The sequence below is a fragment of the Schistocerca gregaria genome, chromosome 8, assembly GCF_023897955.1.
Source record: "Schistocerca gregaria isolate iqSchGreg1 chromosome 8, iqSchGreg1.2, whole genome shotgun sequence".
Lineage (NCBI taxonomy): Eukaryota > Metazoa > Arthropoda > Insecta > Orthoptera > Acrididae > Schistocerca > Schistocerca gregaria.
In genome coordinates this window covers 8,614,210-8,636,459 of record NC_064927.1, presented here as the reverse complement: position 1 = coordinate 8,636,459, position 22,250 = coordinate 8,614,210, and the positions used below count along the sequence as shown (strand labels likewise).

The following is a 22,250-nucleotide window of genomic DNA, read 5'->3' as shown; positions in this document are numbered from 1 at the left end:
TATTTGTTCGGTCACGTAAGAGGTTGAATGTAACGAATGGGTGGGAAAGAGCAAAGGCAGCGGCTGTGTAGAACGAAAACACAAATTATCAGGGGTGTGAGCGTTTCGAGATGAGTCATATACAAGTTGCACTTGGTGGTCAGTGACTGTGTGGGCTAATGGATAAGGCGTCGGACTTCGGATCTGAAGATTACAGGTTCGAATGCTGTCACGCTCGTGTTTTATCAGTTCTGAAAAAGAAACATACCGTTTTAATGTAGCATTTGAGCAGTACGAAACCGTCTGAATGTTGCTGTTGACAATTTTCTGCTTGGAGATGCTCTTGAGCTTGAAACACACACTACAAGACCGGTGTTAACTAGCGAAATGGTCGGCAGAGTGCCGTCACCGCGAGTTTCCACTGGCACTTGCACATCTAAAACAACGTCGGAAAGTAACTCGTTCGCCTTTTGAGTCACATCAAGTATGAGTGTTAATTTTGACGCCACTAGCTCTGCAGGTTGTCATGCAATTCCTTACCTCTCAGAAATGATTATGAAATAAAAGTGAAGTACGTGACGAGTGTGACGTTAGGAAAACATTAGGCAGCATGGAGAGATGCTGTATGGGACCACCCAACCCAAACGAGTACTGTGTGACGTGCTGCCCGGCAAGTATTCACCGAAGCAGCCCGGCTAGCTCAGTCGGTAGAGCATGATACTCTTAATCTCAGGGTCGTGGGTTCGAGCCCCACGCTGGGCGAAACGGAATTTTGTTCCGCTGCAGATGTAAATTACCGTTTTTCTGATTAACGTGATGTAATGGAAATAGCAACTTTAAACTTTGCCTACGTCTCTGTCAGTCGCAAGGAAACTGTATTTGAAGGTGAAGGTGATTTTGTAGACATGTGTGAAAGACATGTTCTGAAATGCAAGTGTTGTTGTTTGGAGAGGACATCGGTTACGTGTCAGATGTGTAGCCAAGCAGTAAAGGGTCGCCATAGCTGCAAATATTAGTCGGTAATATGAAGTGTTGTCAGCCGAAGTCTGATGATCCAGACGACCGTAAGGACGAAGTACGCAAAAGTACCGCTAGGCCGCGCCTCTTTAGCTCATGGGTAGAGCACTGGACTAGTAAACCAAGGGTCGTGAGTTCCATCCTCAAAGGAAGAAGTCGAATTTTGGAAATCAGTTGCGCGTCGTGGCCGTATAGCAAACAGTATCTGTGATGACGAACAATTAGCGACATGCCTTTTATTAAGAATTACTCTCAGATGTGATTAAGGCGAATGGCGCAGATAAAGCCTTTGCCAAAGCGGTTCAGCATAAGGTGGGACGAGGCAGTCTGAATTACATTTTATAGATGTATTTCTCACATATGTCAGAGCCTCTCGCGGTCGTCGTCGTCGTCGTCGTCGTCGTCGTCGTCGTCGTCGTCGTCGTCGTCGCCGCCGCCGCTTCTGCAGAAGTAGCAAATGGCCATCGTGGCAAATGCGGCGAGGCACGCCCTGCCTTCGATTCCGTATGCACAAAGTGTGTGGTCTTGTTTCCCAGTCTATATTTGTTCGGTCACGTAAGAGGTTGAATGTAACGAATGGGTGGGAAAGAGCAAAGGCAGCGGCTGTGTAGAACGAAAACACAAATTATCAGGGGTGTGAGCGTTTCGAGATGAGTCATATACAAGTTGCACTTGGTCGTCAGTGACTGTGTGGGCTAATGGATAAGGCGTCGGACTTCGGATCTGAAGATTACAGGTTCGAATGCTGTCACGCTCGTGTTTTATCAGTTCTGAAAAAGAAACATACCGTTTTAATGTAGCATTTGAGCAGTACGAAACCGTCTGAATGTTGCTGTTGACAATTTTCTGCTTGGAGATGCTCTTGAGCTTGAAACACACACTACAAGACCGGTGTTAACTAGCGAAATGGTCGGCAGAGTGCCGTCACCGCGAGTTTCCACTGGCACTTGCACATCTAAAACAACGTCGGAAAGTAACTCGTTCGCCTTTTGAGTCACATCAAGTATGAGTGTTAATTTTGACGCCACTAGCTCTGCAGGTTGTCATGCAATTCCTTACCTCTCAGAAATGATTATGAAATAAAAGTGAAGTACGTGAAGAGTGTGACGTTAGGAAAACATTAGGCAGCATGGAGAGATGCTGTATGGGACCACCCAACCCAAACGAGTACTGTGTGACGTGCTGCCCGGCAAGTATTCACCGAAGCAGCCCGGCTAGCTCAGTCGGTAGAGCATGAGACTCTTAATCTCAGGGTCGTGGGTTCGAGCCCCACGCTGGGCGAAACGGAATTTTGTTCCGCTGCAGATGTAAATTACCGTTTTTCTGATTAACGTGATGTAATGGAAATAGCAACTTTAAACTTTGCCTACGTCTCTGTCAGTCGCAAGGAAACTGTATTTGAAGGTGAAGGTGATTTTGTAGACATGTGTGAAAGACATGTTCTGAAATGCAAGTGTTGTTGTTTGGAGAGGACATCGGTTACGTGTCAGATGTGTAGCCAAGCAGTAAAGGGTCGCCATAGCTGCAAATATTAGTCGGTAAAGTGAAGTGTTGTCAGCCGAAGTCTGATGATCCAGACGACCGTAAGGACGAAGTACGCAAAAGTACCGCTAGGTCGCGCCTCTTTAGCTCAGTGGTAGAGCACTGGACTAGTAAACCAAGGGTCGTGAGTTCCATCCTCAAAGGAAGAAGTCGAATTTTGGAAATCAGTTGCGCGTCGTGGCCGTATAGCAAACAGTATCTGTGATGACGAACAATTAGCGACATGCCTTTTATTAAGAATTACTCTCAGATGTGATTAAGGCGAATGGCGCAGATAAAGCCTTTGCCAAAGCGGTTCAGCATAAGGTGGGACGAGGCAGTCTGAATTACATTATATAGATGTATTTCTCACATATGTCAGAGCCTCTCGCGGTCGTCGTCGTCGTCGTCGTCGTCGTCGTCGTCGTCGTCGTCGTCGTCGTCGTCGTCGCCGCCGCCGCCGCTTCTGCAGAAGTAGCAAATTGCCATCGTGGCAAATGCGGCGAGGCACGCCCTGCCTTCGATTCCGTATGCACAAAGTGTGTGGTCTTGTTTCCCAGTCTATATTTGTTCGGTCACGTAAGAGGTTGAATGTAACGAATGGGTGGGAAAGAGCAAGGGCAGCGGCTGTGTAGAACGAAAACACAAATTATCAGGGGTGTGAGCGTTTCGAGATGAGTCATATACAAGTTGCACTTGGTCGTCAGTGACTGTGTGGGCTAATGGATAAGGCGTCGGACTTCGGATCTGAAGATTACAGGTTCGAATGCTGTCACGCTCGTGTTTTATCAGTTCTGAAAAAGAAACATACCGTTTTAATGTAGCATTTGAGCAGTACGAAACCGTCTGAATGTTGCTGTTGACCATTTTCTGCTTGGAGATGCTCTTGAGCTTGAAACACACACTACAAGACCGGTGTTAACTAGCGAAATGGTCGGCAGAGTGCCGTCACCGCGAGTTTCCACTGGCACTTGCACATGTAAAACAACGTCGGAAAGTAACTCGTTCGCCTTTTGAGTCACATCAAGTATGAGTGTTAATTTTGACGCCACTAGCTCTGCAGGTTGTCATGCAATTCCTTACCTCTCAGAAATGATTATGAAATAAAAGTGAAGTACGTGACGAGTGTGACGTTAGGAAAACATTAGGCAGCATGGAGAGATGCTGTATGGGACCACCCAACCCAAACGAGTACTGTGTGACGTGCTGCCCGGCAAGTATTCACCGAAGCAGCCCGGCTAGCTCAGTCGGTAGAGCATGATTCTCTTAATCTCAGGGTCGTGGGTTCGAGCCCCACGCTGGGCGAAACGGAATTTTGTTCCGCTGCAGATGTAAATTACCGTTTTTCTGATTAACGTGATGTAATGGAAATAGCAACTTTAAACTTTGCCTACGTCTCTGTCAGTCGCAAGGAAACTGTATTTGAAGGTGAAGGTGATTTTGTAGACATGTGTGAAAGACATGTTCTGAAATGCAAGTGTTGTTGTTTGGAGAGGACATCGGTTACGTGTCAGATGTGTAGCCAAGCAGTAAAGGGTCGCCATAGCTGCAAATATTAGTCGGTAATATGAAGTGTGGTCAGCCGAAGTCTGATGATCCAGACGACCGTAAGGACGAAGTACGCAAAAGTACCGCTAGGCCGCGCCTCTTTAGCTCATGGGTAGAGCACTGGACTAGTAAACCAAGGGTCGTGAGTTCCATCCTCAAAGGAAGAAGTCGAATTTTGGAAATCAGTTGCGCGTCGTGGCCGTATAGCAAACAGTATCTGTGATGACGAACAATTAGCGACATGCCTTTTATTAAGAATTACTCTCAGATGTGATTAAGGCGAATGGCGCAGATAAAGCCTTTGCCAAAGCGGTTCAGCATAAGGTGGGACGAGGCAGTCTGAATTACATTTTATAGATGTATTTCTCACATATGTCAGAGCCTCTCGCGGTCGTCGTCGTCGTCGTCGTCGTCGTCGTCGTCGTCGTCGTCGTCGTCGTCGTCGTCGTCGTCGCCGCCGCAGCTTCTGCAGAAGTAGCAAATGGCCATCATGGCAAATGCGGCGAGGCACGCCCTGCCTTCGATTCCGTATGCACAAAGTGTGTGGTCTTGTTTCCCAGTCTATATTTGTTCGGTCACGTAAGAGGTTGAATATAACGAATGGGTGGGAAAGAGCAAGGGCAGCGGCTGTGTAGAACGAAAACACAAATTATCAGGGGTGTGAGCGTTTCGAGATGAGTCATATACAAGTTGCACTTGGTCGTCAGTGACTGTGTGGCCTAATGGATAAGGCGTCGGACTTCGGATCTGAAGATTACAGGTTCGAATGCTGTCACGCTCGTGTTTTATCAGTTCTGAAAAAGAAACATACCGTTTTGATGTAGCATTTGAGCAGTACGAAACCGTGTGAATGTTGCTGTTGACCATTTTCTGCTTGGAGATGCTCTTGAGCTTGAAACACACACTACAAGACCGGTGTTAACTAGCGAAATGGTCGGCAGAGTGCCGTCACCGCGAGTTTCCACTGGCACTTGCACATCTAAAACAACGTCGGAAAGTAACTCGTTCGCCTTTTGAGTCACATCAAGTATGAGTGTTAATTTTGACGCCACTAGCTCTGCAGGTTGTCATGCAATTCCTTACCTCTCAGAAATGATTATGAAATAAAAGTGAAGTACGTGACGAGTGTGACGTTAGGAAAACATTAGGCAGCATGGAGAGATGCTGTATGGGACCACCCAACCCAAACGAGTACTGTGTGACGTGCTGCCCGGCAAGTATTCACCGAAGCAGCCCGGCTAGCTCAGTTGGTAGAGCATGAGACTCTTAATCTCAGGGTCGTGGGTTCGAGCCCCACGCTGGGCGAAACGGAATTTTGTTCCGCTGCAGATGTAAATTACCGTTTTTCTGATTAACGTGATGTAATGGAAATAGCAACTTTAAACTTTGCCTACGTCTCTGTCAGTCGCAAGGAAACTGTATTTGAAGGTGAAGGTGATTTTGTAGACATGTGTGAAAGACATGTTCTGAAATGCAAGTGTTGTTGTTTGGAGAGGACATCGGTTACGTGTCAGATGTGTAGCCAAGCAGTAAAGGGTCGCCATAGCTGCAAATATTAGTCGGTAATATGAAGTGTTGTCAGCCGAAGTCTGATGATCCAGACGACCGTAAGGACGAAGTACGCAAAAGTACCGCTAGGCCGCGCCTCTTTAGCTCAGTGGTAGAGCACTGGACTAGTAAACCAAGGGTCGTGAGTTCCATCCTCAAAGGAAGAAGTCGAATTTTGGAAATCATTTGCGCGTCGTGGCCGTATAGCAAACAGTATCTGTGATGACGAACAATTAGCGACATGCCTTTTATTAAGAATTACTCTCAGATGTGATTAAGGCGAATGGCGCAGATAAAGCCTTTGCCAAAGCGGTTCAGCATAAGGTGGGACGAGGCAGTCTGAATTACATTTTATAGATGTATTTCTCACATATGTCAGAGCCTCTCGCGGTCGTCGTCGTCGTCGTCGTCGTCGTCGTCGTCGTCGTCGCCGCCGCCGCTTCTGCAGAAGTAGCAAATGGCCATCGTGGCAAATGCGGCGAGGCACGCCCTGCCTTCGATTCCGTATGCACAAAGTGTGTGGTCTTGTTTCCCAGTCTATATTTGTTCGGTCACGTAAGAGGTTGAATGTAACGAATGGGTGGGAAAGAGCAAGGGCAGCGGCTGTGTAGAACGAAAACACAAATTATCAGGGGTGTGAGCGTTTCGAGATGAGTCATATACAAGTTGCACTTGGTCGTCAGTGACTGTGTGGCCTAATGGATAAGGCGTCGGACTTCGGATCTGAAGATTACAGGTTCGAATGCTGTCACGCTCGTGTTTTATCAGTTCTGAAAAAGAAACATACCGTTTTGATGTAGCATTTGAGCAGTACGAAACCGTCTGAATGTTGCTGTTGACCATTTTCTGCTTGGAGATGCTCTTGAGCTTGAAACACACACTACAAGACCGGTGTTAACTAGCGAAATGGTCGGCAGAGTGCCGTCACCGCGAGTTTCCACTGGCACTTGCACATCTAAAACAACGTCGGAAAGTAACTCGTTCGCCTTTTGAGTCACATCAAGTATGAGTGTTAATTTTGACGCCACTAGCTCTGCAGGTTGTCATGCAATTCCTTACCTCTCAGAAATGATTATGAAATAAAAGTGAAGTACGTGACGAGTGTGACGTTAGGAAAACATTAGGCAGCATGGAGAGATGCTGTATGGGACAACCCAACCCAAACGAGTACTGTGTGACGTGCTGCCCGGCAAGTATTCACCGAAGCAGCCCGGCTAGCTCAGTCGGTAGAGCATGAGACTCTTAATCTCAGGGTCGTGGGTTCGAGCCCCACGCTGGGCGAAACGGAATTTTGTTCCGCTGCAGATGTAAATTACCGTTTTTCTGATTAACGTGATGTAATGGAAATAGCAACTTTAAACTTTGCCTACGTCTCTGTCAGTCGCAAGGAAACTGTATTTGAAGGTGAAGGTGATTTTGTAGACATGTGTGAAAGACATGTTCTGAAATGCAAGTGTTGTTGTTTGGAGAGGACATCAGTTACGTGTCAGATGTGTAGCCAAGCAGTAAAGGGTCGCCATAGCTGCAAATATTAGTCGGTAATATGAAGTGTTGTCAGCCGAAGTCTGATGATCCAGACGACCGTAAGGACGAAGTACGCAAAAGTACCGCTAGGCCGCGCCTCTTTAGCTCAGTGGTAGAGCACTGGACTAGTAAACCAAGGGTCGTGAGTTCCATCCTCAAAGGAAGAAGTCGAATTTTGGAAATCATTTGCGCGTCGTGGCCGTATAGCAAACAGTATCTGTGATGACGAACAATTAGCGACATGCCTTTTATTAAGAATTACTCTCAGATGTGATTAAGGCGAATGGCGCAGATAAAGCCTTTGCCAAAGCGGTTCAGCAAAAGGTGGGACGAGGCAGTCTGAATTACATTTTATAGATGTATTTCTCACATATGTCAGAGCCTCTCGCGGTCGTCGTCGTCGTCGTCGTCGTCGTCGTCGTCGTCGTCGTCGTCGTCGCCGCCGCCGCTTCTGCAGAAGTAGCAAATGGCCATCGTGGCAAATGCGGCGAGGCACGCCCTGCCTTCGATTCCGTATGCACAAAGTGTGTGGTCTTGTTTCCCAGTCTATATTTGTTCGGTCACGTAAGAGGTTGAATGTAACGAATGGGTGGGAAAGAGCAAGGGCAGCGGCTGTGTAGAACGAAAACACAAATTATCAGGGGTGTGAGCGTTTCGAGATGAGTCATATACAAGTTGCACTTGGTCGTCAGTGACTGTGTGGCCTAATGGATAAGGCGTCGGACTTCGGATCTGAAGATTACAGGTTCGAATGCTGTCACGCTCGTGTTTTATCAGTTCTGAAAAAGAAACATACCGTTTTAATGTAGCATTTGAGCAGTACGAAACCGTCTGAATGTTGCTGCTGACCATTTTCTGCTTGGAGATGCTCTTGAGCTTGAAACACACACTACAAGACCGGTGTTAACTAGCGAAATGGTCGGCAGAGTGCCGTCACCGCGAGTTTCCACTGGCACTTGCACATCTAAAACAACGTCGGAATGTAACTCGTTCGCCTTTTGAGTCACATCAAGTATTAGTGTTAATTTTGACGCCACTATCTCTGCAGGTTGTCATGCAATTCCTTACCTCTCAGAAATGATTATGAAATAAAAGTGAAGTACGTGACGAGTGTGACGTTAGGAAAACATTAGGCAGCATGGAGAGATTCTGTATGGGACCACCCAACCCAAACGAGTACTGTGTGACCTGCTGCCCGGCAGGTATTCACCGAAGCAGCCCGGCTATCTCAGTCGGTAGAGCATGAGACTCTTAATCTCAGGGTCGTGGGTTTGAGCCCCACGCTGGGCGAAACGGAATTTTGTTCCGCTGCAGATGTAAATTACCGTTTTTCTGATTAACGTGGTGTAATGGAAATAGCAACTTTAAACTTTGCCTACGTCTCTGTCAGTCGCAAGGAAACTGTATTTGAAGGTGAAGGTGATTTTGTAGACATGTGTGAAAGACATGTTCTGAAATGCAAGTGTTGTTGTTTGGAGAGGACATCGGTTACGTGTCAGATGTGTAGCCAAGCAGTAAAGGGTCGCCATAGCTGCAAATATTAGTCGGTAATATGAGGTGTTGTCAGCCGAAGTCTGATGATCCAGACGACCGTAAGGACGAAGTACGCAAAAGTACCGCTAGGCCGCGCCTCTTTAGCTCAGTGGTAGAGCACTGGACTAGTAAACCAAGGGTCGTGAGTTCCATCCTCAAAGGAAGAAGTCGAATTTTGGAAATCATTTGCGCGTCGTGGCCGTATAGCAAACAGTATCTGTGATGACGAACAATTAGCGACATGCCTTTTATTAAGAATTACTCTCAGATGTGATTAAGGCGAATGGCGCAGATAAAGCCTTTGCCAAAGCGGTTCAGCATAAGGTGGGACGAGGCAGTCTGAATTACATTTTATAGATGTATTTCTCACATATGTCAGAGCCTCTCGCGGTCGTCGTCGTCGTCGTCGTCGTCGTCGTCGTCGTCGTCGTCGTCGTCGTCGTCGTCGTCGTCGTCGTCGTCGTCGTCGCCGCCGCCGCTTCTGCAGAAGTAGCAAATGGCCATCGTGGCAAATGCGGCGAGGCAAAGAAAACGAGCGTCTACGTAAACAGCCGACAAAAACATGGGCTGGTGTAGCTGCGCAAGCGGCTCCAAAAACGCAAACCACAAAAGAGACAATCGCCAAGGTGTCGAAAAGGCCGGACACGGCGGTCTTCTTGAGACCCCTGTCCGGACATGATACTAAGAAAGTACAAGAAATATTCACCACAACGGTGAACCCTGCAAAAGAAAAAATTAAAATAAACAAAGTTAAGGCAACCAAAAATGTGGTTATTGTAAATGTTGCTACAGAAGAAGACAGGGAAAAAATACTTAATCACACGAAGCTTAATAAGGTAGTGAAATGCGAACCGCCTAAAAAGCGGAATCCGCTGGTGATATTATATGATGTACCTGTGGCAATAGAGGAAAATGAGATATACGAAGCCATAAAAGAACAGAACTTCGAGGAAATGAATATGGAAGCCTTCAAAAATGAGTTTAAGTTGCGCTTCAGAACGGGACCCCGCGATCGTGATGTTGTCCATCACGTCGCGGAAGTCTCGGGGAGTATGTGGCGCAAACTGACCGCTATGGGCAGAATCTATATGGGGTTTCACGCAATTAATGTGAGGGACTACCTGGTGGTTCCCAGATGTCATAACTGCGGTGATCTGGACCATGTCCACAAGCATTGCGAGAGGAAGCCGGCCTGCTCCAGGTGTGGGGCAGAAAACCATACAAGGAAAACCTGTTGTAAAACAGGGATATGTATCCCTTGTGTGAGAAGAGGAAAGAAAAGTTGCAATGCTACTGGAAGGAACTGCCCTACATACAGGATGCTCGAGCAACGGCTTATAGCAAGAATAGACTATGGCTGAGTCTGTTCCTGCATCCAGGAAGCCCAAAAGGAAGTCGCCCAGTAAGAGGTTAAGGGATGCGTTGAGAGCAAGCAGATTTAGAGAACTTCTGCGGAAGTTCAACAATGCAACTACTGGAAAAGTGCAAATGGTAGACATAGGGATTCAAACAGACCCTAGTGGGCAGAAGGACGCACCCTCTCCTCCAAGCTGGGGAAGAAGGTCGATTACAGATCATGAGCGACCAAAAGGGCATCCTGTGGTAGGGAGTTTGACTTTCCCGACAATCAAAGACAACACAGCTGATGAAGGGAAAATACAAATCAATGATGTGAGCAGTACGAGTACGTTGAAAGATCCACCCTCCTTTGGAGGCATGGGCGTGGATCCAAGGAGGATTTACCCAAATTTGGAACAGGCATTGCAGCTATCGCGCCTGGAGGAGCCGGCTGTCCTCACCACCGCTTTAAGGCATGTGGTGCGTGTTGGCCATGAATATGGTAGAGACGTCACCTTTTCGGTAATGGAGGCTGTAGATAGAATACAGCTCAAGACAATGAATCTCCCCACTGACTTTGGAGCCCTACGTGACTTGGTGAAAAAAGTATTCGAAAGGCGAAACGAAAAATTTGATCTGGAAGAACTATATCACCAGTCTGTAATTACAAATGGAAGGCTTGCACACGACTGGAATAAGACCTGGCCAGAATCGCATATTAGAACATACTTTTCCACTGAGCCTTATAAACGTAGGGCAGATTAACTGTCATAACAGCAGACTAGTCACGCAGGAACTCCGGAAGGTGGTGGAGGAGAGGAGACTTGACATACTCTGTCTACAGGAGCCATACTCTCAAGCTGGACGGATCCCCTTTACAGCTGCCAACTGGCAAATAACTCATAGCACAGGTGAGCCAAAAGCTGCAATCATAATTATCAACAAGGCACTGAGAGTTACAGTGCTTACACAGCTTTCTGATGACCACTGCAATGTCGTGGAGTTGCAATCACCCATCGGGGTACTGTACATCATTAATATGTACTTCCAGTACGGAAGGGAGATTGACGAGTTCTTAGATAAACTAACTCAGATAACCACGGCACTGCAGGGGCGGAGAATAATAGTCACAGCAGACATAAATGCAAAGTCCCCCCTGTGGTTCAGCGGCACAAGAGATGAACGTGGAGAAAAGGCTGAAGAGACCATCATGGCCCTACAACTCATGGTCGCTAACAAGCAAGGGCACCCCCCTACCTATGCAGGTGGCGGGGGAGAAGGTACCAATATTGATATTACCTTGGTAACGCCCAACGCCGCAACCAAGGTAATTGATTGGAAAGTATGGGAACACATGACAACAAGTGACCACAATCTGATTACCTTTTCACTGGGAGACAAGGAGTGCCGCTGGGACATGGGGTGGGAGCTGCAATTCAACTACAATAAGGCCGACTGGGATCGCCTGGCGAGAGAGTGTGACATTCCGACATGGCCGGAGGGTGACGTAAACGTGGAGCTATACGCCGAAGAACTGGTGAGTGCAGTCAACAGAGCGGTGAAAGCAGCTGTACCAACCAGGAGGAGAGCCGTCGCGGCCTCCCCAACACCATGGTCGACAGAACTAGAACAGATGCGCCAGTCTGTAAGGAGGGCTAGGAGGTACTACCAGCGGTGTGCCGTCTGGAGGGAAAAACAACGATGGCTACAAATTTACAGAGAGGCGAAGGACCATTTTCAACAGGAGCTCAGGGCAGTCCGACTTGCAAGCTGGGAAAAATTTGTTTTAAATCAACTCGCCACAGACCCATGGGGTACCCCTTACAAACTAGTACGGGAGAAAATAAGATCGCCCATGGTGCTGTCCACCGTCAGGAGCGGGGACCGGATGACAGAGACCTGGCAGGAAACTGCCGAGGTCCTTCTCCGGGTCCTGCTGCCTGATGATGTGGAAGAAGAGGATACAGAAGTACAAAGGCTGATCAGGGAGGAAGACCGACAAGATTATGAAAACAACAGTATGGTCTATCCCTTCTCAGAAGAGGAGGTCGAAGCCCAGATAAAAGCCCTCAAAAAGGGGAAGGCTCCTGGACCAGACGGTATCACAACGGAAGTAGTGCAGTTCCTGGCTCCCCAGCTGGTGGCACCTCTCACCAAGTTGTACAATGAGTGCTTGAGACTCAGAAAATTCCCTAACACCTGGAAGAAGGCAAATGCTGTAATACTTAAGAAAGGCCCAGATAAGGACCCAAAAGAAGCCAAATCATACAGGCCCATCTGCCTACTAGACATACTGGGGAAACTTTTTGAGAGGTTGCTGGCAGACAGACTGGCTGCACATCGTGTGTTGTGTGGGATGTGCGACAGGCAATTCGGTTTCCGGTCGGGGAGATCAGCGTCTGACGCTATCGCCCTTGCCGCGGAGGTCTGTGGCTCAGCCCCGCACAAATACATTGTTGGCATCATGGTGGATATCAGCGGCGCCTTCGACAATCTGTGGTGGCCCTCGCTCTTCTCTCGCTTGCGAGAGAAAGAGTGTCCAGGGCCGCTATATGGTTGTTTTAGGAGCTACTGTGAGGGAAGGGAGGTCTGGCTATCGTCCCCTAGCGGGAGGGTTAGAAAGGAGATTACAAAGGGGTGTCCACAGGGCTCTGTCCTTGGGCCACTCTTTTGGGACATAACAATGGAACCACTCTTAGAAGATCTGCAGAATAGCGAGGATGTGCTAGAGGGCATAGCCTACGCAGACGACCTCCTTCTGCTGGTTGGCGGCCGCAGCCGCGAAGAACTGGAACCGAAAATTGAGAGAGCAATTTCTATCTTGACCACATGGTGTCACAGAACAAAAATGACTATATCACCCAGTAAGTCTACATATCTGTTGCTCAAGGGACAACTAGTTAGGAACCCGACGGTGAGAATAGACGGCTCGCCAGTGCTTCGGCGACGTGAGGCCCGGTACTTGGGCGTAATCGTCGATGAGAGATGGAACTATACATCGCATGTTGACACAATAACACAGAGATCCCTAGAAACACTGAATAAACTCATTGGCATAGGACACAAGCGGTTTCACTTACCACCAGACCTAATCAAACTATATCATAACAGCATACTGACCTCCATTGTGGGATACGCGTCAGGAGTCTGGGCTCACAGGCTCACGAGGGTCATGCCTGCCATGGCCGTGAGGAGAGTGCAGCGGAATATGCTCCTGCGCTCTGTAGGAGCATATAGAACAACACCAGGGGGGGCGCTATTAGTACTCATGGGGCTGTGTCCTCTGGACATTAAAATAAGAGAACAGGCGGCATGGTACTGGGCCAAGAAAGGCAACAGGGATAAAATGATAGAAATAATGGGGATCTACACGGGCTCTAAATCGGAAATTAGAAATAGGGGGGAAGAACTTTGGCAAGAGCAATGGGATGCGGACGACGCAGGTCGGAGAACGCATGAACTGCTGCCAAATATTAAGGAGCGCTTACAGCTCAGATATTTCAAGCCATCAAGAGGACTTCTGCACTTCCTCACTGGACATGGACCCTATCCAGCATACTTATGCAGATTTGGGAAACGGGCTACACCAGCGTGCGACTGTGGGGCCCCACAGGGCACCCCAGACCATGTGGTGTATGAGTGCCATCTCTTTGACGAAGTAGCATCACAACTCAGACTCCAACTACCAAATCAAGACACGTACCACTTACTCAGGCGCGAGGATCACTTTCAAACTTTAAATAATCTTGCGAATGAGATCTCGGGCAAAATATTAAAGGACTTTCTTAGGAACAATCAAAATTAACCCGAAACTGACAAACACCTGACCAGACCTAAGTGCACCCGTCCCTTTCCGCCGGACGTGGAATTGGCCAGCCGTTTCACGGCTGGGATCCGCCACGCTCCTGGACCAGGAGGAGGGTGCACATTTCTACCGGATTTGACCAACACACCGAAATTGACAGTAGCGTAGGAATAGGATAAGAAGTAGGATAAGTTAGGATAATACCTTAGCATAAACTGCAGCGGTTCAAACGTCTTAGGCCAGCCCGGTGCCAGGGGCATGCCCACTGGGATCAGCTCAGTGGGCCCGGCCACAAACAGTAGGTTTATACTCACGCTGGCACGTGTGTAACGTTGCAGTTAGATTAAGTAGGTTAATATTAGAAGTAGAAATGCCCATAGTGAAAACAAAAAACTAACACTAAAAAGTAGGTAATAATATTAAGCAATGAATGCTGTAGTAATTGTATTATTGTATGTAAGCAAAGACCCACTAATGCTTCAGGTGGTGGGTTATTCTGTATCATAATATAACATTGGTTAATAAAGATTTTTTTTTTTTTTTTTTTTTTTTAAAAAAAAAAAAAAAAATGCGGCGAGGCACGCCCTGCCTTCGATTCCGTATGCACAAAGTGTGTGGTCTTGTTTCCCAGTCTATATTTGTTCGGTCACGTAAGAGGTTGAATGTAACGAATGGGTGGGAAAGAGCAAGGGCAGCGGCTGTGTAGAACGAAAACACAAATTATCAGGGGTGTGAGCGTTTCGAGATGAGTCATATACAAGTTGCACTTGGTCGTCAGTGACTGTGTGGCCTAATGGATAAGGCGTCGGACTTCGGATCTGAAGATTACAGGTTCGAATGCTGTCACGCTCGTGTTTTATCAGTTCTGAAAAAGAAACATACCGTTTTAATGTAGCATTTGAGCAGTACGAAACCGTCTGAATGTTGCTGCTGACCATTTTCTGCTTGGAGATGCTCTTGAGCTTGAAACACACACTACAAGACCGGTGTTAACTAGCGAAATGGTCGGCAGAGTGCCGTCACCGCGAGTTTCCACTGGCACTTGCACATCTAAAACAACGTCGGAATGTAACTCGTTCGCCTTTTGAGTCACATCAAGTATGAGTGTTAATTTTGACGCCACTATCTCTGCAGGTTGTCATGCAATTCCTTACCTCTCAGAAATGATTATGAAATAAAAGTGAAGTACGTGACGAGTGTGACGTTAGGAAAACATTAGGCAGCATGGAGAGATTCTGTATGGGACCACCCAACCCAAACGAGTACTGTGTGACGTGCTGCCCGGCAGGTATTCACCGAAGCAGCCCGGCTATCTCAGTCGGTAGAGCATGAGACTCTTAATCTCAGGGTCGTGGGTTTGAGCCCCACGCTGGGCGAAACGGAATTTTGTTCCGCTGCAGATGTAAATTACCGTTTTTCTGATTAACGTGGTGTAATGGAAATAGCAACTTTAAACTTTGCCTACGTCTCTGTCAGTCGCAAGGAAACTGTATTTGAAGGTGAAGGTGATTTTGTAGACATGTGTGAAAGACATGTTCTGAAATGCAAGTGTTGTTGTTTGGAGAGGACATCGGTTACGTGTCAGATGTGTAGCCAAGCAGTAAAGGGTCGCCATAGCTGCAAATATTAGTCGGTAATATGAGGTGTTGTCAGCCGAAGTCTGATGATCCAGACGACCGTAAGGACGAAGTACGCAAAAGTACCGCTAGGCCGCGCCTCTTTAGCTCAGTGGTAGAGCACTGGACTAGTAAACCAAGGGTCGTGAGTTCCATCCTCAAAGGAAGAAGTCGAATTTTGGAAATCATTTGCGCGTCGTGGCCGTATAGCAAACAGTATCTGTGATGACGAACAATTAGCGACATGCCTTTTATTAAGAATTACTCTCAGATGTGATTAAGGCGAATGGCGCAGATAAAGCCTTTGCCAAAGCGGTTCAGCATAAGGTGGGACGAGGCAGTCTGAATTACATTTTATAGATGTATTTCTCACACATGTCAGAGCCTCTCGCGGTCGTCGTCGTCGTCGTCGTCGTCGTCGTCGTCGTCGCCGCAGCTTCTGCAGAAGTAGCAAATGGCCATCGTGGCAAATGCGGCGAGGCACGCCCTGCCTTCGATTCCGTATGCACAAAGTGTGTGGTCTTGTTTCCCAGTCTATATTTGTTCGGTCACGTAAGAGGTTGAATATAACGAATGGGTGGGAAAGAGCAAGGGCAGCGGCTGTGTAGAACGAAAACACAAATTATCAGGGGTGTGAGCGTTTCGAGATGAGTCATATACAAGTTGCACTTGGTCGTCAGTGACTGTGTGGCCTAATGGATAAGGCGTCGGACTTCGGATCTGAAGATTACAGGTTCGAATGCTGTCACGCTCGTGTTTTATCAGTTCTGAAAAAGAAACATACCGTTTTGATGTAGCATTTGAGCAGTACGAAACCGTCTGAATGTTGCTGTTGACCATTTTCTGCTTGGAGATGCTCTTGAGCTTGAAACACACACTACAAGACCGGTGTTAACTAGCGAAATGGTCGGCAGAGTGCCGTCACCGCGAGTTTCCACTGGCACTTGCACATCTAAAACAACGTCGGAAAGTAACTCGTTCGCCTTTTGAGTCACATCAAGTATGAGTGTTAATTTTGACGCCACTAGCTCTGCAGGTTGTCATGCAATTCCTTACCTCTCAGAAATGATTATGAAATAAAAGTGAAGTACGTGACGAGTGTGACGTTAGGAAAACATTAGGCAGCATGGAGAGATGCTGTATGGGACCACCCAACCCAAACGAGTACTGTGTGACGTGCTGCCCGGCAAGTATTCACCGAAGCAGCCCGGCCAACTCAGTCGGTAGAGCATGAGACTCTTAATCTCAGGGTCGTGGGTTCGAGCCCCACGCTGGGCGAAACGGAATTTTGTTCCGCTGCAGATGTAAATTACCGTTTTTCTGATTAACGTGATGTAATGGAAATAGCAACTTTAAACTTTGCCTACGTCTCTGTCAGTCGCAAGGAAACTGTATTTGAAGGTGAAGGTGATTTTGTAGACATGTGTGAAAGACATGTTCTGAAATGCAAGTGTTGTTGTTTGGAGAGGACATCGGTTACGTGTCAGATGTGTAGCCAAGCAGTAAAGGGTCGCCATAGCTGCAAATATTAGTCGGTAATATGAAGTGTTGTCAGCCGAAGTCTGATGATCCAGACGACCGTAAGGACGAAGTACGCAAAAGTACCGCTAGGCCGCGCCTCTTTAGCTCAGTGGTAGAGCACTGGACTAGTAAACCAAGGGTCGTGAGTTCCATCCTCAAAGGAAGAAGTCGAATTTTGGAAATCATTTGCGCGTCGTGGCCGTATAGCAAACAGTATCTGTGATGACGAACAATTAGCGACATGCCTTTTATTAAGAATTACTCTCAGATGTGATTAAGGCGAATGGCGCAGATAAAGCCTTTGCCAAAGCGGTTCAGCATAAGGTGGGACGAGGCAGTCTGAATTACATTTTATAGATGTATTTCTCACATATGTCAGAGCCTCTCGCGGTCGTCGTCGTCGTCGTCGTCGTCGTCGTCGTCGTCGTCGTCGTCGTCGTCGTCGTCGTCGCCGCCGCCGCTTCTGCAGAAGTAGCAAATGGCCATCGTGGCAAATGCGGCGAGGCACGCCCTGCCTTCGATTCCGTATGCACAAAGTGTGTGGTCTTGTTTCCCAGTCTATATTTGGTCGGTCACGTAAGAGGTTGAATATAACGAATGGGTGGGAAAGAGCAAGGGCAGCGGCTGTGTAGAACGAAAACACAAATTATCAGGGGTGTGAGCGTTTCGAGATGAGTCATATGCAAGTTGCACTTGGTCGTCAGTGACTGTGTGGCCTAATGGATAAGGCGTCGGACTTCGGATCTGAAGATTACAGGTTCGAATGCTGTCACGCTCGTGTTTTATCAGTTCTGAAAAAGAAACATACCGTTTTAATGTAGCATTTGAGCTGTACGAAACCGTCTGAATGTTGCTGTTGACCATTTTCTGCTTGGAGATGCTCTTGAGCTTGAAACACACACTACAAGACCGGTGTTAACTAGCGAAATGGTCGGCAGAGTGCCGTCACCGCGAGTTTCCACTGGCACTTGCACATCTAAAACAACGTCGGAAAGTAACTCGTTCGCCTTTTGAGTCACATCAAGTATGAGTGTTAATTTTGACGCCACTAGCTCTGCAGGTTGTCATGCAATTCCTTACCTCTCAGAAATGATTATGAAATAAAAGTGAAGTACGTGACGAGTGTGACGTTAGGAAAACTTTAGGCAGCATGGAGAGATTCTGTATGGGACCACCCAACCCAAACGAGTACTGTGTGACGTGCTGCCCGGCAGGTATTCACCGAAGCAGCCCGGCTATCTCAGTCGGTAGAGCATGAGACTCTTAATCTCAGGGTCGTGGGTTTGAGCCCCACGCTGGGCGAAACGGAATTTTGTTCCGCTGCAGATGTAAATTACCGTTTTTCTGATTAACGTGGTGTAATGGAAATAGCAACTTTAAACTTTGCCTACGTCTCTGTCAGTCGCAAGGAAACTGTATTTGAAGGTGAAGGTGATTTTGTAGACATGTGTGAAAGACATGTTCTGAAATGCAAGTGTTGTTGTTTGGAGAGGACATCGGTTACGTGTCAGATGTGTAGCCAAGCAGTAAAGGGTCGCCATAGCTGCAAATATTAGTCGGTAATATGATGTGTTGTCAGCCGAAGTCTGATGATCCAGACGATCGTAAGGACGAAGTACGCAAAAGTACCCTAGGCCGCGCATCTTTAGCTCAGTGGTAGAGCACTGGACTAGTAAACCAAGGGTCGTGAGTTCCATCCTCAAAGGAAGAAGTCGAATTTTGGAAATCAGTTGCGCGTCGTGGCCGTATAGCAAACAGTATCTGTGATGACGAACAATTAGCGACATGCATTTTATTAAGAATTACTCTCAGATGTGATTAAGGCGAATGGCGCAGATAAAGCCTTTGCCAAAGCGGTTCAGCATAAGGTGGGACGAGGCAGTCTGAATTACATTATATAGATGTATTTCTCACATATGTCAGAGCCTCTCGCGGTCGTCGTCGTCGTCGTAGTCGTCGCCGCCGCCGTTTCTGCAGAAGTAGCAAATGGCCATCGTGGCAAATGCGGCGAGGCACGCCCTGCCTTCGATTCCGTATGCACAAAGTGTGTGGTCTTGTTTCCCAGTCTATATTTGTTCGGTCACGTAAGAGGTTGAATGTAACGAATGGGTGGGAAAGAGCAAGGGCAGCGGCTGTGTAGAACGAAAACACAAATTATCAGGGGTGTGAGCGTTTCGAGATGAGTCATATACAAGTTGCACTTGGTCGTCAGTGACTGTGTGGCCTAATGGATAAGGCGTCGGACTTCGGATCTTAAGATTACAGGTTCGAATGCTGTCACGCTCGTGTTTTATCAGTTCTGAAGAAGAAACATACCGTTTTAATGTAGCATTTGAGCAGTACGAAACCGTCTGAATGTTGCTGTTGACCATTTTCTGCTTGGAGATGCTCTTGAGGTTGAGACACACACTACAAGACCGGAGTTAACTAGCGAAATGGTCGGCAGAGTGCCGTCACCGCGAGTTTCCACTGGCACTTTCACATCTAAAACAACGTCGGAAAGTAACTCGTTCGCCTTTTGAGTCACATCAAGTATGAGTGTTAATTTTGACGCCACTAGCTCTGCAGGTTGTCATGCAATTCCTTACCTCTCAGAAATGATTATGAAATAAAAGTGAAGTACGTGACGAGTGTGACGTTAGGAAAACTTTAGGCAGCATGGAGAGATTCTGTATGGGACCACCCAACCCAAACGAGTACTGTGTGACGTGCTGCCCGGCAGGTATTCACCGAAGCAGCCCGGCTATCTCAGTCGGTAGAGCATGAGACTCTTAATCTCAGGGTCGTGGTTTCGAGCCCCACGCTGGGCGAAACGGAATTTTGTTCCGCTGCAGATGTAAATTACCGTTTTTCTGATTAACGTCATGTAATGAAAATAGCAACTTTAAACTTTGCCTACGTCTCTGTCAGTCACAAGGAAACTGTATTTGAAGGTGAAGGTGATTTTGTAGACATGTGTGAAAGACATGTTCTGAAATGCAAGTGTTGTTGTTTGGAGAGGACATCGGTTACGTGTCAGATGTGTAGCCAAGCAGTAAAGGGTCACCATAGCTGCAAATATTAGTCGGTAATATGAAGTGTTGTCAGCCGAAGTCTGATGATCCAGACGACCGTAAGGACGAAGTACGCAAAAGTACCGCTAGGCCGCGCCTCTTTAGCTCAGTGGTAGAGCACTGGACTAGTAAACCAAGGGTCGTGAGTTCCATCCTCAAAGGAAGAAGTCGAATTTTGGAAATCATTTGCGCGTCGTGGCTGTATAGCAAACAGTATCTCTGATGACGAACAATTAGCGACATGCCTTTTATTAAGAATTGCTCTCAGATGTGATTAAGGCGAATGGCGCCGATAAAGCCTATGCCAAAGCGGTTCAGCATAAGGTGGGACGAGGCAGTCTGAATTACATTATATAGATGTATTTCTCACATATGTCAGAGCCTCTCGCGGTCGTCGTCGTCGTCGTCGTCGTCGTCGTCGTCGTCGTCGGATCTGAAGATTACAGGTTCGAATGCTGTCACGCTCGTGTTTTATCAGTTCTGAAAAAGAAACATACCGTTTTAATGTAGCAATTGAGTAGTAGGAAACCGTCTGAATGTAGCTGTTGACCATTTTCTGCTTGGAGATGCTCTTGAGCTTGAAACACACACTACAAGACGGGTGTTAACTAGCGAAATGGTCGACAGAGTGCCGTCACCGCGAGTTTCCACTGGCACTTGCACATCTAAAACAACGTCGGAAAGTAACTCGTTCGCCTTTTGAGTCACATCAAGTATGAGTGTTAATTTTGACGCCACTAGCTCTGCAGGTTGTCATGCAATTCCTTACCTCTCAGAAATGATTATGAAATAAAAGTGAAGTACGTGACGAGTGTGACGTTAGGAAAACATTAGGCAGCATGGAGAGATGCTGTATGGGACCACCCAACCCAAACGAGTACTGTGTGACGTGCTGCCCGGCAAGTATTCACCGAAGCAGCCCGGCTAGCTCAGTCGGTAGAGCATGAGACTCTTAATCTCAGGGTCGTGGGTTCGAGCCCCACGCTGGGCGAAACGGAATTTTGTTCCGCTGCAGATGTAAATTACCGTTTTTCTGATTAACGTGATGTAATGGAAATAGCAACTTTAAACTTTGCCTACGTCTGTGTCAGTCACAAGGAAACTGTATTTGAAGGTGAAGGTGATTTTGTAGACATGTGTGAAAGACATTTTCTGAAATGCAAGTGTTTTTGTTTGGAGAGGACATCGGTTACGTGTCAGATGTGTAGCCAAGCAGTAAAGGGTCGCCATAGCTGCAAATATTAGTCGGTAATATGAAGTGTTGTCAGCCGAAATCTGATGATCCAGACGACCGTAAGGACAAAGTATGCAAAAGTACCCTAGGCCGTGCCTCTTTAGCTCAGTGGTAGAGCACTGGACTAGTAAACCAAGGGTCGTGAGTTCCATCCTCAAAGGAAGAAGTCGAATTTTGGAAATCAGTTGCGTGTCGTGGCCGTATAGCAAACAGTATCTGTGATGACGAACAATTAGCGACATGCCTTTTATTAAGAATTACTCTCAGATGTGATTAAGGCGAATGGCGCAGATAAAGCCTTTGCCAAAGCGGTTCAGCATAAGGTGGGACGAGGCAGTCTGAATTACATTATATAGATGTATTTCTCACATATGTCAGAGCCTCTCGCGGTCGACGTCGTCGTCGTCGTCGTCGTCGTCGTCGTCGTCGTCGTCGTCGCCGCCGCCGCCGCCGCCGCCGCCGCTTCTGCAGAAGTAGCAAATGGCCATCGTGGCAAATGCGGCGAGGCACGCCCTGCCTTCGATCCCGTATGCACAAAGTGTGTGGTCTTGTTTCCCAGTCTATAATTGGTCGGTCACGTAAGAGGTTGAATGTAACGAATGGGTGGGAAAGAGCAAGGGCAGCGGCTGTGTAGAACGAAAACACAAATTATCAGGGGTGTGAGCGTTTCGAGATGAGTCATATACAAGTTGCACTTGGTCGTCAGTGACTGTGTGGCCTAATGGATAAGGCGTCGGACTTCGGATCTGAAGATTACAGGTTCGAATGCTGTCACGCTCGTGTTTTATCAGTTCAGAAAAAGAAACATACCGTTTTAATGTAGCATTTGAGCTGTACGAAACCGTCTGAATGTTGCTGTTGACCATTTTCTGCTTGGAGATGCTCTTGAGCTTGAAACACACACTACAAGACCGGTGTTAACTAGCGAAATGGTCGGCAGAGTGCCGTCACCGCGAGTTTCCACTGGCACTTGCACATGTAAAACAACGTCGGAAAGTAACTCGTTCGCCTTT

The 22,250-nt window shown here is 47.3% G+C and overlaps 11 non-coding genes across 11 annotated transcripts; all 11 read left to right on the top strand.

The window, feature by feature from the left end:
* Positions 1-668: 668 nt before the first annotated feature.
* Trnak-cuu (transfer RNA lysine (anticodon CUU)) lies at positions 669-741 on the top strand. Its single transcript has one exon. It is a non-coding gene; the product is annotated as a tRNA-Lys (tRNA).
* A 1,463-nt stretch (positions 742-2,204) lies between these two features.
* Trnak-cuu (transfer RNA lysine (anticodon CUU)) lies at positions 2,205-2,277 on the top strand. The gene has a single exon. It is a non-coding gene; the product is annotated as a tRNA-Lys (tRNA).
* A 1,472-nt stretch (positions 2,278-3,749) lies between these two features.
* Positions 3,750-3,822, top strand: Trnak-cuu (transfer RNA lysine (anticodon CUU)). Its single transcript has one exon. It is a non-coding gene; the product is annotated as a tRNA-Lys (tRNA).
* Positions 3,823-5,297: 1,475 nt separating this feature from the next.
* Positions 5,298-5,370, top strand: Trnak-cuu (transfer RNA lysine (anticodon CUU)). Its single transcript has one exon. It is a non-coding gene; the product is annotated as a tRNA-Lys (tRNA).
* Positions 5,371-6,821: 1,451 nt separating this feature from the next.
* On the top strand, positions 6,822-6,894 carry Trnak-cuu (transfer RNA lysine (anticodon CUU)). The gene has a single exon. It is a non-coding gene; the product is annotated as a tRNA-Lys (tRNA).
* A 1,460-nt stretch (positions 6,895-8,354) lies between these two features.
* On the top strand, positions 8,355-8,427 carry Trnak-cuu (transfer RNA lysine (anticodon CUU)). The gene has a single exon. It is a non-coding gene; the product is annotated as a tRNA-Lys (tRNA).
* Positions 8,428-15,116: 6,689 nt separating this feature from the next.
* Positions 15,117-15,189, top strand: Trnak-cuu (transfer RNA lysine (anticodon CUU)). The gene has a single exon. It is a non-coding gene; the product is annotated as a tRNA-Lys (tRNA).
* Positions 15,190-16,634: 1,445 nt separating this feature from the next.
* Positions 16,635-16,707, top strand: Trnak-cuu (transfer RNA lysine (anticodon CUU)). The gene has a single exon. It is a non-coding gene; the product is annotated as a tRNA-Lys (tRNA).
* A 1,472-nt stretch (positions 16,708-18,179) lies between these two features.
* Trnak-cuu (transfer RNA lysine (anticodon CUU)) lies at positions 18,180-18,252 on the top strand. Its single transcript has one exon. It is a non-coding gene; the product is annotated as a tRNA-Lys (tRNA).
* Positions 18,253-19,687: 1,435 nt separating this feature from the next.
* On the top strand, positions 19,688-19,760 carry Trnak-cuu (transfer RNA lysine (anticodon CUU)). The gene has a single exon. It is a non-coding gene; the product is annotated as a tRNA-Lys (tRNA).
* A 1,161-nt stretch (positions 19,761-20,921) lies between these two features.
* Positions 20,922-20,994, top strand: Trnak-cuu (transfer RNA lysine (anticodon CUU)). The gene has a single exon. It is a non-coding gene; the product is annotated as a tRNA-Lys (tRNA).
* The last annotated feature ends 1,256 nt before the right edge of the window (positions 20,995-22,250 follow it).